General features: G+C 37.0%; 1 protein-coding gene across 5 annotated transcripts in view; it reads right to left on the reverse strand.

Annotated features, from left to right (window-relative positions):
- Window positions 1–13,570, reverse strand: part of LOC139969072 (probable vesicular acetylcholine transporter-B) — a 190,982-nt gene extending 177,412 nt beyond the window's left edge. For 3 of the 5 annotated variants that reach the window (XM_071973829.1, XM_071973831.1, XM_071973828.1), the window contains exon 1: window positions 13,489–13,570. The gene's annotated coding sequence lies outside the window, so the exon portion shown is untranslated. The remainder of the gene's footprint in view (window positions 1–13,488) is intronic. The other 2 variants (XM_071973834.1, XM_071973833.1) reach the window with 1 other exon arrangement.
- Between the last annotated feature and the right edge of the window lie 4,835 nt (window positions 13,571–18,405).

An 18,405-nucleotide genomic window follows, 5' to 3' on the forward strand; every position in this document is an offset into this window, starting at 1 on the left:
TCTGATAGGCAGACGGCCGAGTCGTATGCGATAGCGGAATAGTTCTTGCATTTTTACGAGAGAGAAATGAAAAACAGACCTTGAAAAAAAGACGCGAGACTTAATAAAATATAAGGAAATATGTCTGGAAAAGCAAAGAGAGTTAAGCTGTTACGATTATGGCCTTTAAAATGATAACAGGTGACAGTAAGAGATAACACACAAGACAGAAACTACGTAGAAAGGAAAACAAATTTCTGTTCCATAGCAACGCGCATGCGCGTTTATGTAAAGGTTTATGAGATTGCAATGCGCGATGGATTCTCCTATCTATAACAACTTATCTTGTTAGTTAAGCCTACATGTAAGTTTTACCTATAGTGTGCAAGCTTTCTGTTCATTGGTACGTTTAACTGTAGCAGTTGTATATGTTTTACCATATGGTATTGGTATATATGTTTTAACTATAACATTGGTATGTTTTAACTACAGCATCGATGTTTTAGCGAGAGCATTGATCTGTTTCATCTATTGTATTAGTATGTTTATTGTGTTTTAACTAGAACATCACTATGTTTTAATTATAGCATCGATATGTTTTAACTATTGCATTGGTATGGTTTAACTATAACATTGGTATACGTGTCAACTAGAGCATTGCTATGTGTTTCAGCTAAAGCATTGGTATGTTTTTAAATATAACAATATAATTTGTTCACGTATAAGATGTGAACCTCCTTATATACAATGGGTACCTTAAATTTAGCTTTTCTTCAAATTTCCGCAAGGCAACACACAAATTAAGTTCCAAAATGTATACCCGACAAAACATTGCAGGACTTTCCCTTATGTTGCAGACATGAGCCTTTACCAAATCCACACATTTTTTCTTCTTCTTACTTTTCCTTGATCTCAGACTTCTAAGAGAGGTTATTTAAGTCGTATTCACCTTCTCGCTGTATCCGACCCTCCCCGTTAAACTTGGAATATACCCCTCCAATTTAGCGCCGTTCGCTCTAGAAAATAATCTACAGCCGTATATACGTCACTCGAAGCGTGCTTCATAAATATCATTGCGGGGCTAATTCAATTTGGCACTCTACATCTAATGGAATTAAACACAGTAACCAATACTAAGGTTATGGCCTATACGGCAGTCTCCTAAGATGGGCTGTAGGAGAGATTACTTATATATGATTGATTTCCAGCGACGGCAAAATTACGAAGTAGTAAGAGAGAGACAAAAAAAAGGAAATAGGAAAGAAAGAAAAAAATACCGGAAGCGTACTGAAATATATAGCCACATTTGAAATGAAGTTTCACGCTTGCCACAAAAAAAGCTCTTTATTTTTACTTCTTTTTATTGCTCTTGTCAAGAAGCTCAATTATATTTACTTTTTATTGTTTTATTTCAGTTGCTTTGTGTGTCTCATTATTTTTTTTCCCTTTTCTTTATTTTTTTTTTCTGGCCTGGATTGGATTGAATCAGTGGTCATATTTACATGTTCGCGTTCCACGGGGGCCTTCAGAGGTGTTAACTCATATCACTCTACGCTTCTGTGTTCTTTTTTGTATTGTTTTGTAATACGAAGACAGTGGGATTATGGGCTAGATCCCCCCCCCACCCACCCCCTGTACCAGGCCTTGTTTGACTTTTTGGTTCCAGGCGGAGCCCTGGAACCATTATAGTCGCTCATCTGTTGACCAAGTTTTGACCCCGAAGTGACCCAGACATCGGTTTGTAAACCGTTGTTGTTCAAATTACAACTCTGTCACAGGCTTGGAACAGAGAAGACATTTATTGTGCGATTGATAACAGGATTGACAGTGAAGTATTAGCCGAACTCATTGCTTCCCACGGCAAATATGTTCTTGTTTTGCCTGTACTTGGAAGAAAGTAATGCGCACGATTGTCTAACGTTTCGTGGTAGAGTAACTTAGATCTAGGCTAGTCCATGAAGAGTAAAACGACATTATAAGCACTAACGTTGTAACCTGTATGGTACTAAGCACTATAGGCCGGATCAGCACTTCAAATTCATTTAGGGCATGCAAGGCTCCAATATTAATACAGTGCGTAAGCAGTTATGTAAGTATAGCTGTATAGCACCAACAGCTAGTAGTTGTAGTATCAATGTCTGTATTGAAAGTGTCACTGTGCTCAATAAAAACTCTTTCTATCTATCTAAAAAGTATTTATCTTTCATTTTTGGTTTTTATGAATTTATAACCTTTCTAGTCGTATTAGGGTGTGTCTATTATCGTCGGCGTTTCACATGTTAACCAGTTTGTGGAAGCTATATATACCCAGCAAACACAAAACGTTATTATAACATTTTAAAAAGAGCCTCTAAAATATGTTTTTATAATGTTAAATGTGGTGTTATAAAAACGTCGGCATAACGTTTTTATGAGATATTAATGTTATATTAATGTTTTAACGGGAAAATGTTTTGAAATAATAGCCCGAAAACGTTTTCGTGACATATTTATTACACCTCAAATAACGTTATCAAAACAGAAGACGAAATGTTTTAATAACGTTTTAAAAACGTTTTTGTGTTTGCCTAGGACAGCTGGTATACACGTCTCATATTTGTTATCTTGGTATAGCAGTTTGAATACAAGTAGGCTATTCTGGTAAATCTGAATATCATTTAGGGACCAGAATGAAGAAAAAAGACAATGACAAACAGGTTAGCTCAAGGAAACCTTACGCAATCCTTGTATTAGGTATGTTGGTAGACCATTTTCGAGTACACTTCTAGTCAATAGAATAGCCAAATATGGAACTTTTTGGGCAAGGTATCTCACGATTCACATGAAACTGACAGTTGTGGTTAGCTGTTAGGGCACATGGGTGTATGTGTGCTTGTGACACTATAGCTTAAAAACACAATAACTCAAGGAGGGATGCTTAAAATTCTTTCATAGTTGACATTTCAATCATAAGGTGCCTTTCATAATGTGCCTATATAAGCCCGAACGATTTGCTGCACAATACGTTTACTAACATAATTGTATATAAATTTACTAACTCAGATACTCTTTTAGCAGCAGTTATACGGTTGTAAGCAAAACCTACACGAAATGTTTCTGAATTGTAATAGGAATATTAAGAAAAAACTTGCATTAGTTTTGGGTGTCATTGTTGATGATGACAGCAAAATACAGTGTCGGCTTATCCAAGGCAGATATAGGCAAGTGCCTATAGGGGCCCCCAAGTTCAAGGGGCCTCGATTAACCCTTCCAGGCAAGACATACTAACTCTCTCTCTCTATTTCCGCTTTTGGGACTGCAAAACGTATTAAGGAAGGCAAGTATATGTTGCCTTAGGGGGTCCAGAGGGTGTAAAAAAAAACCGGCGCTGACTACATACATGCGCGATAGAAGTTGCCAGTAACACCATCGCGCGATCAAGTATACGGGAAGTCTTTGATTTCAACTGCGCATGACTGAGTTGTATACCAGGGTCAGGTCAAGTGATCCAAACACAATCAGGTACCAGATTATAACAGCTTAACGAGTATAACATCTCTAAGCGGAAGTAAGACTACGTCATTCTGTCAATAAAGTCTTCATACGAGATATCCATAATTGCTCGAGTACAAGTTTATAAGTACAAATACATGATAACGTGTATAATGTACATGTCAGGTAACTAACAGTGAAGTCAATGCGACTTACTGATTTCTGCTGGATAAGCAGAAGTTTCGGGAAATTGGATTAAATGTAATCCGTATCGGATTAGTTTAATCCGATTCAGTCGTAACTTCAAAGGAATTGTTTTGACTTATCTGGGACGGCAGGTCGTTTCAGATGTTTACACCGAATGGTGCCGTGGTTTTTAGGTATAGTTCCCAGAAATTTGCTTTGCCTTTTCTAGATTTATCTGTCCAAGAATCGTTTTGGTCAATAGCAATAACACTTAAATTCTCAATCGAAGTGATTTGGGAGTTTGAAGTGCTTTGCGACAGGTTGGTTGATCTTTTCTGGTTTTGATCGCCGATCTATGTTGTGTCATTCTCATTTTAGCGTGCTTTCGACTCTCCAACGTGTTGTAAGTTGCAAATATTGCAGTAGATGAGCTAAATGACATTTCTTGATAGGCGATTTATTTTCTGCCGCATTCGGTACGTGCGTGTAGTCTGGTTGTTCTGAAAGGCCCTACTAGAATCGACAAGTAAGCACGACTTGCAATTTTATGTACAGAGCGATGATCTTGTATTTTCTGTGTTGTTTGATGGGGTGTCATCCTGAAAAGACGCCCGAACTAAAATGTCCCGAAGGTTTCTGGGTCTTGTAAAATGAAATGATAGGTGGTTCTGAGAAACTGATTTCAGGCGTTCGGTGGACTGAAGTATGTGAAAATTCTTCTGAATGATATTTGCCATGGGTGTACATGATTGCAAGCGGTATGACAGATATATAATAAATTAATAAAGATAAACACACCAGAAAAATCCACTTTACGGCCGGTTTCATCCTTTTGGGACTCATCAGGCGAAGGGTGGAATCGAACCACGGACCTTGACAGACCGAAGTCCGTACCACTCGACCACAGCGATTCTACTGGTGTGTGAATGCGTATACCTGGCTATGTATAACTGCCATTTAGGGCGTCCTATACTCAAGTGTAATGATTGGGCTGCATCATGCGAAATGGTGTGCAACTCCTGGATAGAGTATCCATCTCGTTTACTTTACTAATCAAGCAAAGAACCTCTATACTGGGATGCACCATGGTGGTAGGTTATATAGTATCTAACTATCGACAAATCAATTGGATATAGCTGTATCGATTGGTGATTCAGGCATTCAATCTAAAACTCGATCCTTTCGACGACTTTTCTAAGTTAAAAAACATTTCCCCGTTTGAAAAGAATTGAAACTTTCAAAATCGGTAGCAGGTCACTGTTTCATCAACAATTGTCTTGTGTTATAATTAACCAGAAGTTTGGCATTAATGGCTACTGCTCATCGTACTGTAACCAAACGATGGCCCGCCCTCTACTATTAATCAATGAAATGCTTAAGTTTCAGTTTTACTTGTAATTCAACAAAGAAATTAAGACAAAGTTAACTAAAATAAACAACCCACAACTCGAGGTTTCGTGATGCCAACACGGTATTTGTCAAGTAGAGTATATTCCTAGATATATATATTAAAGAACAGATGATTAAATATTGATAGAATCACCCATTTACATCATAAGCCCACTGTTATATATCATATTAGTTATAATGTATAGTTACATATATATTAACATGACAACAAGAAAGGGCACATGACTTTTGATATAAGGACGAGCTTTAACGTGTGCAACGATTCTACTACATTTTATGTTGTTAGAATATTTTTAAAAAAAGTCTCAAAACAGGAGAAAATACATAGCAGATCTGTAAACTTGCAAGTTTACAGATATATCCAGATGTGTATTATATAGATCATCTTAACCAATCAGAGTAGGCCTACTGTGTTTTTAGCAATCGCATATTTAGTATTTTTTATCCCCTTCTCTGTGTACAGGGATCCCACGAATTAAACTTTCTGAGAGCATAGTTCAACTGTAACAATTTTTTTTTAAAGAGAACGGTCTCGGGAAGATAAATGTATTTATCTGTATATTCTTCTGACGTGTGACCCTCCTAAGACACCGTATATTAATGGCGTGTCTAGACCGTAAATATACTCCAGGAGGCTTATTACAGTATTGTATTATCCATGCCTGTCAAACTTTATAGTGGAGGGGATGGGGGGGGGGCATGTACAATGTATCATGGGGGATAGAAGGTGTTATTCCTGCATTGGGGCTTAAATCCGAGAAAGCCCTCCAAGACATATATTGAATTTCAGAGTAACGCCCCCACCTCACTCATGCATTAGGAAACTTAGTGTAAGCACCGAAAGGGAGAAGGCTGGAGGGGAGGGGGTAGAGAGAGTTTAAACATGTGAAATTTCGACAAAGATGTCGGCTCCGTAGTGTTGTAAAAAATCAGCGTTAAGTTATGTAAAACATAATACCATAAAATCATTTGTGCATAACGGATCTTTAGAAGATTCTATTAACAGTTATTCTGTTTATACCTTCCAGACCTATTTCTAATTACTAAATTTGTTTTATTACTGTTCGTGCTCCATCCTTTTGCTTCTTCTATTTTTATAGTCAGATTGTCTCTATTATAACTTTTTGCCCATCCCACCCACCCCCCCCCCCCCCTCCTTCCTGCCCCTTATCCTCCACCAGCTCCCAAAATAAATATATAATGTCTTCATTTATATAATAATTTGGAGAGATCGACGCTTAGTTCGTTAAAATCGTGCTTATCATAACCATATACATATGCACATATATATGTTATAAAACAGCTGTAGAAGATATATCCACACCAGTTGCGCTTCTATAGTTATACTTAGTTGGGAAATCCTCTCCATTACATTTCTGATACGCCAGTCAGGGTGATAGATGTAAAAAGAAATCACACTGGCAAATAAATCAAATTTAAATAAATAAACTTTAAAAAAGGGATGAAAAATAATGCAAAACAGAATACAAGGCGTTTGGTTTTCTCCATTTCAAACACGAATAAGTGCTTTAAAAGGGGCACCATACATACACAATAGTCAAACTTACATTAAAACGCTCGCAATTGAAATCACAAAACGGCTCCACGCTTATTCAGATTATATCAATAAAATGTTCAAAACAAGGTCATCTTTATATCAGCAAAAAAAATATGGCTTTTCGAAGATGTTGGCAAATTTTGGAGTGCATTGTGCAAATATGGTCATAGATACCGTTTTCGAATACACTTTAGTATAACAAATAACATTTATTCCTTCCTTTTGGAGTTTTGTTGTAAAAGTATACTTAAGGAGTCATATAAACAAACCTATCAGTCACGGATCCTTTACGTCTCGGAGCAGACGAAAGCCAAACAAAAAATATAAAACGGTGAAAAGACCATTAATATACGCTGACATTTATATCTACCAAACCCTGAATAAAATGTTTACAAACTAATGTTTCTTAGTATGTTTTCAATACATTATGTACAGGCCGCCTTTATAGGATGACATGCATAAATTAAGTATACTTTCTTGATACTCCGTTCTCTAATATCACAAAGAAATCTCAAGTTTGTAGATTATACGGCACATTCATGACACATGCACATTCAACATAAATGTATCACTTAGAAATTTAAAATAACAATGAAAAGTTAAATTGGAAAAGTGTAATAGATAATGCCACATCCTCAATGTGTGTGACTGTGACATCATCCTGGCAAAACATATATGCTATTATCATATACCTTTAAATAACACATAAACATATCATTCGTTTTTCGGCTTTACAAGTTACACAATTAAGGAATTAAAACTTACGGAAGGCTTTTGGCAGAAGTCCGTTCAATAATTCTGCATGCAGTATTTAAAATAAAAACCAGAATGGAAAAATGCATAGTGGTTTCGATTATGTCACATTCAGTTATTTTCTAAATGAATCTGACGTAACGTATAGTGAGGGTGTACAACATACTTGATATTAGTAATACAGTGAAAAGCAGTGCGATGTGACAAACAATAAATTCACAATGACACAGGCTGTCCTGAAATGACCATTGACCTCAACAACAAGCATCTTGTATTAAACGTGATAGATACATCAACATACTAAATATGGCATCAGTCCTTGTTAAAATATTGTGTAAAACATGGTTTCACTATGATCTGCCTCTGGTGAACTCAAACGACCATTGACATCCGCCCACAACATTAAGGCTTCTTGTACTCAATGTGGTACAATTACATATCAAATATGCGATCTGTCCAAGCTTCCCTTACGATATTATATTTAGGAAGATATGTTAGTGTGGAGAGACAGGTAAGAGGGGAGTGAATTAAATGTTTGGCATTTGCTGACTTCAAATGGCCTTTGACCGCCACCAAAAGCAATAATAGGCTCCTTAAACTTAATATTGTATATCTACAAACCAAGTATGAGATCTGTCCTTTCTAGCAATATCATGTTTACAAGGTTGTCACGATTTGATATGTTATCCCCAAATGACCTTTGACCTACACTAAAAACATTAGGCTTCCTGTACTGGATGTGCATGGTACGTCTACACACTCAATATGAATTGGTCCGACCTTCCCTTCTTGAGATATCGTGTTTACAAGGTTTTCAAAATTTGACCTCTGGTGACCCCAAAAGACCTTTGACTTCCAACGAAAACAATAGCCTTGTTGTACTCAATGGGGTATACGTCAAGCACTAAATATGAGGTCTGCCCATGCTTCCTTTCTTGCGAAATAAAAAAACTTAACAAAATGGTGATGCTGAATGTCCTTATATTTATTTTCTGTCCTGTTTTTGTGTAAACTGTTAATATAACATATACATATTTATTAACAAAATATATACTATCGAACACATTTTGGTAGTAATAATTATTGATACTAACAGACAATCTGTTGTTTTAACTTACAATAATTGCAATCAAAGTACATAATTATTGCAAAATGCTTATCGAGGTGACAAAAAAATGGGGATGGCATGTCTTCAATTGAAACTATGACGAATTCTCGGCAAAGGTCACCCACTCCCACACTGTGAGATCATCATGTATGTTAATAACGTATTCAATCACATAGAAATGATAACCCTATTTGAGCCTCGTCATAATACTCTTGATGTATAGTTGTAGATGTAGAATGAAGTTCATCCATCTTTGCACAATACATCTGTTTAGTAGATAATGAATCAGATTTTTGTCATCATTCAAAAGTGTGACTGGTTGTTAATTAACACTGTAGAAAAGCTAATCAAAACTTCTACTAATTGAAGTGATGATGTCGTGTTAATTAACGCTATCAAAGGCTAATCAAACCATCAAGCGAAGAGTTGTTGTTTGCGTTAATGGGGCATGCACTCTATAGCCACGCCCCAAAATGTACATTGGCTCTATCAGATCCGTCCTAACCAGTTCCGCGAAACTTGACAACATCCATGCATGTCTGTGACCATTGATAATAACGGTAACGTTATTAGATCACTTATAGTATATCCTATGTCGTTCGTAATTACTGAAGAAGCGATCTTTTGAAACATATTTTGTAACTTTCAAATTAAAGTCATTATTTTTACCACCTTAACTTGTTTTGTTTTTTTTTTTCCTTCTTTTTATCGTTCGGCCTAACTGTACAAGTGGAACCAGTCAATCACACAGCGGGTACGGTATTTGTGCAAATTCATCCAGCGTGTTCGCATGCTGACGCGCTTTGACGCGAACTTGTTTATATGATTCACACATCTGGCAGTACAGATTACGCACATCGGGACCGATATGACAGCGCCCTGCGTAGAAGAAACGCCAGAAAGCCCCATTGTATTGCACGTGACAATTAACACAGTAAAAACTTATAATCAACCATCGAGTGAAGTGTGTTTGTTGTGCGTGAACGTGTATATATGTCCTGTAAAGGGGTACAATGTGTTGCCAATGATATACTCAGTGAAAGGAATCGAAAACTTGACTATTGGGTATTTCTTCAAATTCATGGAAATAATTTTTACTAGTACGGTTTATAATATATTATTTGTACGTGCCGAACTTTCGACGTCGTGTTCTTATAAGCGTATCAAATTAGTGAAAACGTCGCAATGATCGGTTATTTCGTGCGCGCATAGTGTACACATCCGTTATGGACCCGTTGGCTTGACATTGACGGACTATTCTCATTACTCCCCCACAAACCTCTGGTCACACATAGAAAAATACTGGAAATCATCTCCTTTTGCGGCCCCTCCTCGCCCCTCCGTGCTTGATCGGTGTTTGCTGTTTAAATTCATATATCGTTTTATATCCTATTGCTGCGTAATGATAACAAGAAATCACCATAAGAGAGTAACTGACATGTTATGCCACCTATACACTAAAAATGTTTTTCTTTTCTTTTCTTTTCCTCTTCGTTTTTATCTGTATGTAGGTTTTCTTATATCATAAAACGAATCATATACATGAACAGCAACTATATCTGTATATTGCTGAGTACCTTAAACTAAAAAAAAAAATTGTATTCCCATTTTCTCATGTCACAGACTATTGCGTTTCTTTATTACCTCAAAGATACCCATGTGACAATTCTGAAATAGCTTCGGTTTCATTGCAATGATAATGTTCTACTCATACGTCTCGATTTCAAAGGTAAAATGGAATTCTCATAAGGGAATACAAAACAAACTTGAAAAGACAAAGACACAATAAAAAAAAACGAGAAGAAAAGTACACACGAGCTTTGAAAAGAGAATGTTGTCCCTCATTTTATTTGAAGACTTATTTGGTTGACTGACGAAGCATGTGGAGATATTTTGTCAACTTCTGCAAGAAACTGACGAAAGAAATCGTGTTTAATATCTATATTACATATGTGAATGGTCAAAGACATAGAATGACGTCTTTTGATAGGTCAAATTGCATTCTATCGAATAGCATCAACCTAATATTTGAACCAAAGCATCCTCGCGGATTATTTAGATTACTTAGACACATGCATGTATGTGCGTATGTACATGTGTCTGTTATTACGTGTATGCATGTATGTATGTATGTGTGCGTTTGACCGAGGACTTGAACAAAAGAATTCCAGGTCCTCGGTTGTGATTTCTAAAGAATCACCACGTCCTCGGAAGAATTATTGTATGGGGTATTGTTAAGGTTAGGGTACTTGGATTTGAACAATGGAAAATACAATGGGGTCCTCGGTTGGAACGTAATATGTATGTATGTGTGTATATATGTATGTAGGTATTTACGGATCCAAATAATCCATAAGGACTTTGAGGCAACCCATATTTTCTCGTTTCAATTCTTTTCATATTATGTGAAGCTATCAATCTAGTTTGCAAGGAAGAGGCGTGGCTGGTGGGTGAGAGAGTGGAGCACTGGACAAAAATACCTCAACTGGGGAAAAGCAGCCCCCCCCCCCCCGCGGGCAGCCGTCTCCTTGTACCCCCTACAACCTGTCAACTTATACTTGTAATGCGCCGTTTGCTGATACGACCTTTTTTTAATATGCACTGTACGTTCGAGTTATAAATAGCATTCATTGTTTGGTATACAGGTAATGGCTTATAGTACAAATCATCATCGTCTAACATCATTGTGTGCCTCTCCATTCGACGTGCTTCACCAGTTTCGAATCATTGCACTTTAATTGATGAAGCTTAATTAACTTAATTAAGAATATCCATCTTACCTTTCCATATCACGTTTGAATCTGGGACTGATATGTATGATGGATTATTGAAATAATTTATTAATCATTGGATATTATATAAATATAAGCTAACCGAACTTCGTAAGGACTACACACCCGACCAGTCAAACATTAAAACATGTCCGACTGCCTTTACGTATTGTCACAATTTCATAGACAAGTCTTGCTTTACAAATTACACACGTATACCAGTGTCGTGTGTACTTCTTTACGCAAGCACAGTAAAATAATTGTCATTAGCATTAAAGGTATATATATATATATATATATATATATATATATATATATATAAATTTTGTACGTGTAAAACCTTCGACGTCGCGTTCTTTGAAGCGAATAGTCTGCATACCAGTTATGGCCCTTTTGGCTTGCCATAAACGTATACAATATAGACTTCTGTAATTTAAAGAATTGTTTCGACTAAGACCGTCACTCTCTGAAGACAAAAAAAAAAAACACGTGTATAGAAAGAAGATTGTGCTACAAGTATGACCAAATTTTGTCATTTTTTAGATAGACAACATCGTCGTATTAACCCTCATAACTTGAAACACGCATAGTTGAGGCATAAAATTCTGACAACGTTATCAGATACGATGTCGAAGAAATGATAAATGTAAAGCACAACGTTATTACAACGGAATACTTTCGAAATTCTCCGATTTTTTTTTCACCAATCAATATGTTGATATCTTCTCCTCCTTCCCCTCCTCTTCTTTTTTTTTATTATATTTATTTGTTTAATTTTATTTATTTACCTATTTTCCTGTATTTTCGAAAAACATATTGGCTTAACTCTACGGCACATTATTCACATATGCTAAATATTTTATATATGGACAAATTGAAGGAGTTAAACAAGACAAGAAGTGAGCAACCAAAACCTATTCAAGCCTTATCAAATTATTCCATTTTCGGCATCTTGCGTTTATCTCTTGAGTCAAGTATAGGAATGCTACACATTTTGTTAAGTGTCCTTGTCACTCCTATTGTGACGTGAAACTTGAAAGTGAACAAAATGTCGTTACGTGAAATGAAATAGGCCTATAGATTTCAATTTCTAGTAATGTTTTTCATTTTTTTAATGAATGCATTTTCTTCGTCGTCCAAAAAACGTGAACATTTCAATTGATATCCTTGAGAATTTATATCCTTTTTCAATTGAAAATGAGACCATAGTAAATAGAATACACCATTAGGTGAGCTATCTACGCATAATTTTGGTTCAGATGATTGGTAGATTTTATGATACAGATTGTCTAGGGTGTGTTTTCTTTTCTTGCTTGTCATAAAGTTGTCTATCCTAAAATTTATAATAAAATGTTATTTATTTGATGTGTTTTTTTGCGACGACATACTGACATTCAGATCAAATGCACTGGTTTACTTGCTCAATAATCATTCATTTTGGTGTAAAATGTTCAAGAGGGTGTCTGAATTTCATGAAATGCAATGCTAGTTTGGCTAAGACACGATATAGGCCTATAGGTCAAAATATCCAATAATCCATAATCCATTCAGAGGATCATGGAGATCATCTCAGTAATACACCCCACCCACCCACCCACATTCACCACCCCCACCTCCCCTCTTCAAATCCTTTCATGTTACTTTACACGCCGATGCATCCAGTTTATATGTTATAATTCGTAGTTTGATTTTCCAATCATTTCTTATTTGCAAAAGACAATAAAGACGGTACAAAACATGGATTTATCAATAACAGGCTGGTATATACCCACTGTCGAAGGCACCGAATACACGCGGAACCCAAAATATTGAAGCAAAAGAAACGCGCACCTCCACCTGTGGAACTGTATTTGATAAAACGGTTGACCTTGGGTCAAGTTATTCGATGCTCTGTCGACCTAACAAATGCTCATTATGTGGTTTTCGTGCACGCAGTTCTTACGACGATTTCGTTACAGAAAGGGGTTCAAAAACCGACTTGTACGGGTGGTGTGGGGGGGGGGGGGGGGCTTGTGGTTAGGGTAATTTGTGGCTAGAACAGAATTCGTCCAGAGGTCAACGGCTCGAATCCCGTTCTAGCATGAAAATTGTTTGCTATTTTCAATGGTCTAAAATTTCCCAGTCCGTTTACCATTGTCTGTATACTTAAACACATAAAAGTAAAACTGGTTCATAACTACCACAATGTAGTTAATAAAACCACATAACGAAGGCCTGTGCTTTTCGCGAGAAATTTAAACGGCAGTACTTACCAGTCTGGCCAAAGTAACCGTGTTTTCCTAATCTTGACGAAAACTTCTAAACTTCGACAAAAGTCTATCCATTGTTGAAATCCTGAAAACAAATATTTATAAATAAACTGCCGACGAACGAATAATATTGAAGGCTCACCTAGACTTCTTCGAAGTATCCGGAGCGTTATGTAGGTTTTATATGCAACAGCTAGATATTTTCAAACTAATAAAAGATTGCGTGGCCAACATATCGTTCATAGATGTTATATTAATATATTTAATGAAACTCATCTTTACAGAATACAAACGGTATTTTTAATTAGGGTCTATGCTTGTGTCTTTAAACGAGAATTGTATGGGAAAATTACCGATAGATTAATTTAAGAGAACAAACCAAGTCTCATTTGAATGTATTGTAAATATACATAACTGATATTTATAGAGGCATTCACGTCAAATTTAAGTTTGCAAGGTTGTTTACGTTGTTGTAAATTTTGGTGCGTGGTACCGAACTAAAAATGGGATTGAACCGGAAATTTTACGCGGAAACATTTCTTCCATGGCCTGGCCACCTCCATCACCAGTTTCGTGTTTCGTTTACAGTCAGTAGGGGAAGAATTAAATCACTCCTCTGGGCCCAGGACGCCCCTTCCCCTCCCCCTCAACTTCAAACAAAGATTCGGTGTGAGGACTATAAAATTGCATTTCTTTACCTAAGCTATTGGTTATCCCGTTATAAATACAGTTTTGAGGACAATATACTTTCCTTTCTCAATGCCCGGGGATATTTCATAATTATCTGTTTTTCGTCAGGTGTCAATTGCAGGCAATACTCTCAATGTCGTGTTTATAAATTGGTCTTCGAAATATTTTCGAATTTAACTCGCCTACGCGTCTTTTGTTCCTCCAGTTACATATCTACATTGCTTTAACTTGTGTCGAGTTAGCTTCCAATAATCAGATCATGGGTTTCGGCACGTATAGTAAATCGTACAGTACCGGTCATGGTATACACTTCTAGCTCCCCTCCCTGTACACCCAACCCCCTCCCCAAGGGCGGCGGAACCGGGGGGCACAGGGGGCACGTGCCCCCCCCCCCACTTTTCCTCAGGTTAAAAATGTGCCCTTTTTCTACATAAAAATTGAGGTGTCTCAAATTAGCAAGAGGCTAGGGAACCAGAATGAACACTCGGGAAGGTCTGTTTCCGGCCATCTGAGGGGTTTGTAAAACCAAAAATTTTCTTGTACGCTCCGATGGTGGCGCTCCGCTCAGATAGTCGTGCATACAACTTTGCAAATCTTTGCTACGCCCCTGACTTTTAATGAATTTCTGTGGGTCAAACTCAAAGCTATTTCGAATGGAAAAAATTGTTAAGATATAAACAAGAAATAATGTCTAATTCGGAAGATTCCTACACTAGCCACAGGCATGATATCACCTCATTTTGTCTCAAAAGAAAACCGTTGTTTCCCAATTTGCACATTGGATATTGCAGTACTAGTATGCATATTTCTTTGAGAGGGGGGGGGGGGGCTTGATGGAGTGATGTGTATACGCATATAAGATAATACAATAAGAGTTATAAAGGGTACTAAATATAAGGCTGCATCAGTGCAATCGAATTTCTGCAAAGTGCCCTTTAATGTCGGTGCCCCCCAGATTAAAAGTGCTTCCGCCGCCCTTGCCCCTCCCCCTCTGGAATCTACGCCAGGGAACGCTGAGGATTGTTCAAACACAATACATTTCGTGTGTTATCCAAAATAAATGAGGGCGCGCGACGAATACTGTTTGCTCAAACCAAATTTCTTAACGTCCGCCCGTATGCCACTTACATTTCATGCACGGATATAGACGCTTGCGAAAATCAAGAGTTTCTAAGGCCAGACGCAACCGATCTAAAGGTGACTATTTACCGTAGTTATGATGCAACAAAATGTTACTTTTCGATTCTGCTGAAAGAAATCTCGCGTAAAGAAAACACGAGTCACTTGCATGTGACGCAATGAACGTTTCCTAGACGCATATACTTTATTTGTAAAATAAAAGCATTGAATTGACGGATCAGACTGGTTTATGCAAACTTGAAGTAACAACTTGTGGTTTGCAATTGACCAGATCCTCATGCACATTATTTTAATTCAAGAAAGAAGTCTGAAAATATAAAATAAATGTAAAGGTAAGAGGGGAATATTTCCTTACCTTTATATTTACACCAAGTGGTAACAAAATAATTCACTTTAGCCCTAGTGTGCAATTATTAGTTTCATTCAATGATGGTCTTTATATGTTTAATATAAAACCATGTAGTTTATTTGATATTTCATTTCAGTTTTGTTTGATCTACTTGTTCCACGGGTTCACTAGGGAGGTAATGAGCACGATACGAAAACCAGTATTGTGTATGGTTGTTCAACTTGTTCAAGTGCAAACGCGTTATCAAACCTTTTGAAATGTGTGGAAACTTTACTGACAATGGTCATAACTGATGCGTCAACATAAAGCAATGTATAGCTGTTATAGGTTAAAGCTTGAAGATTCGGATGTATGCTATTCAACCATGAAGGAGGCTGGGGCAGCATTATGCCAATTCCATCCATGGACCCTCCAAACGATTAAGAGAATACTAACAAGTTTACAAAGTTATAAGCAATTCGGAAAGTTGAAAAATATATAGAGGTATGAATATAAGTGCAATCTTCTCTGGAAAGGTATCTGCTTATAAGCATTAATTAACAACTAGAAAAACTATCTTCGGTGTGTTTGTTCTGTGTTTGTTTGTTTATATCTCATTTACTAAGATTCACAATCTCTTCTACTGGAAGTATTCGATATTGGAAATATTCGATATTCTGTAAGTAATATATAATTTGGCAGATGGACTGACTAATTTACAAGTTTGAGACAAAATAAATGCTCCTCTATAAACCAACATGTTAGTTGTTTTCAACTGTACCGGGAAGATGAAAGTTGCAAAAATCACATACCAATGTCACCTAATCATTTCCTCAAGCTAAACACTTTCTGTGTGGCATAAAATGTTATAGTTTACTAACAAATCTCAATGCTTGGCTAGATTCCGAGGTTTCCTCTCTTGGATGACTAGCGATGTGCATTTTCTATGTTTCCTTTGAAAGGGTGTAGGCCTAGGTCCGGTCACTAGACAAGCACTGTATTTCAGCATTAGTCAACTTTATTTAAACCAAAAAAAATAGTCCTGATATATCCATACCCTAAAATTTGAATGTGTGAGTTGTTGCATAATTTGATATGGTAAAACTTTTAGTAAGGTTGTTACCCGACCGATGTAGCCTATAAGCCTAGCTAGTATAAGCAGGGGGTAACTAGGTCTTTACCGTCCCAAGTTAAAGGCTAATCCACATGCATGTGTGCAACTAGCCTCTACTCTATAGCCTAGAGGTTAGTTATAGAAGTGTTCGATATCTCATCCCAACCCGAGTTAGGGTATATCTTATTGTCCTAACTATAATAAACCATGTAAAAATATTAAGGGCATAACTGTTAAGCCCAACAACAGATAAACCTATGCCTGGCCTGGTCCGACTAGTTTAGGCCTAGGCCTACGCTTAATTAATAATGGACTGCTAAGTTAGCTCCTTTTCAAATCGGCTCAGTCTTACTTTGACTATAAGTGCCTTTTACTACCAGGCAAATTTAGGCCTAGCCTAACGGACTGATATAACACTATATGATAGGTTAGGCATCAGTTAAACGTATATGTACTGTAGATGATCCAAGCAGAAGATAGCAAGATAAGTTAACAATATCGTTACCATAGTTGCTATGGATGTAAGAGACTGACGATAGCCATGATTAGGCCTAAAACCAGCGATCAAGATGGAAAGAACTTTACATAGCGATCCATAGTTGTGCAAACTGATTGTATTTGATGACTTCACGGTCAACTTACTATAGCAACGGCCGATTCTATATCTAAAATTGACGTTAGTAGAACTATCCCGTAGTGTATGCTACTTGCGACGAGGTTGGAGTTAGTAGGCCTATTTGAACACCATGTTCAAAGTATCAAAAACGTCTTACTGAATTAAATAGCTACACACTTGGAGACAAAACGGCTGCTGCGATGAGCTATAAGCAGGATAAAGATGAAAAATAACGATAAAATCGGTATATAATTTCACTCTACGGTAAGACCTAAGGTTGCTGCTTTACAAAGACCTGACATTGAGTCGAGTTTCCATCGTACTTTGATATAAAAAAAATAAAAAAAACTTTTACTGGTAGGTCTAAATAGATATTGAGGCACATTAATTGTGGCACATTCAACGACCACCCCTCCCGTCCTTTTCAAATTCCTGCATTCGCCCTAGGTATAGGCACACCAATACAAGTTACAATGTGGGCGCTCGAATAATTAGGTATAGTTATTTGCTAATGGAATTTCCTTGATTATCGCATTCATGCATTCTCTTAAAGTACGGTAGGTTCATGAAACACGAGTCATGTTGTCAGTGATTGTGCTATCTGTTGTTGTACCCAGCTCTTTGTGTGCGAATAAAAATTTAGCTGACGCCTCGACTGTCTCAAGAACAATGCGATGCGCTCAAGACCTGTTACAAGACAAAATAGTTACATTAAGGAGAGGTAACTCATCACTTACGATTTGCTTGTCATTTGCGTATTAGTTGTAGCCATAAACTAATAGAATCCTTATTTAATAAGTGCATGTGAAATGCATTACTCACTATCAATGGGGCGCTGTTTCACTATTAATGCCACCGATAGCGCACCAACATGGCAAGGGTAACTGTCAACTTCATGAACGATTTTCAATTGGAACTATTACAAAAGGTAGCTCACAGCACAGCGAAATGATATCTGAAACTGGTGCCACTGTAAGGTAAAACAAATCGTTTCTTTCCAGACGGAAGAGTCCTTCTCACGGTCCCCCTTCC

Source organism: Apostichopus japonicus, chromosome 6 (assembly GCF_037975245.1).
Source record: "Apostichopus japonicus isolate 1M-3 chromosome 6, ASM3797524v1, whole genome shotgun sequence".
NCBI lineage: Eukaryota > Metazoa > Echinodermata > Holothuroidea > Aspidochirotida > Stichopodidae > Apostichopus > Apostichopus japonicus.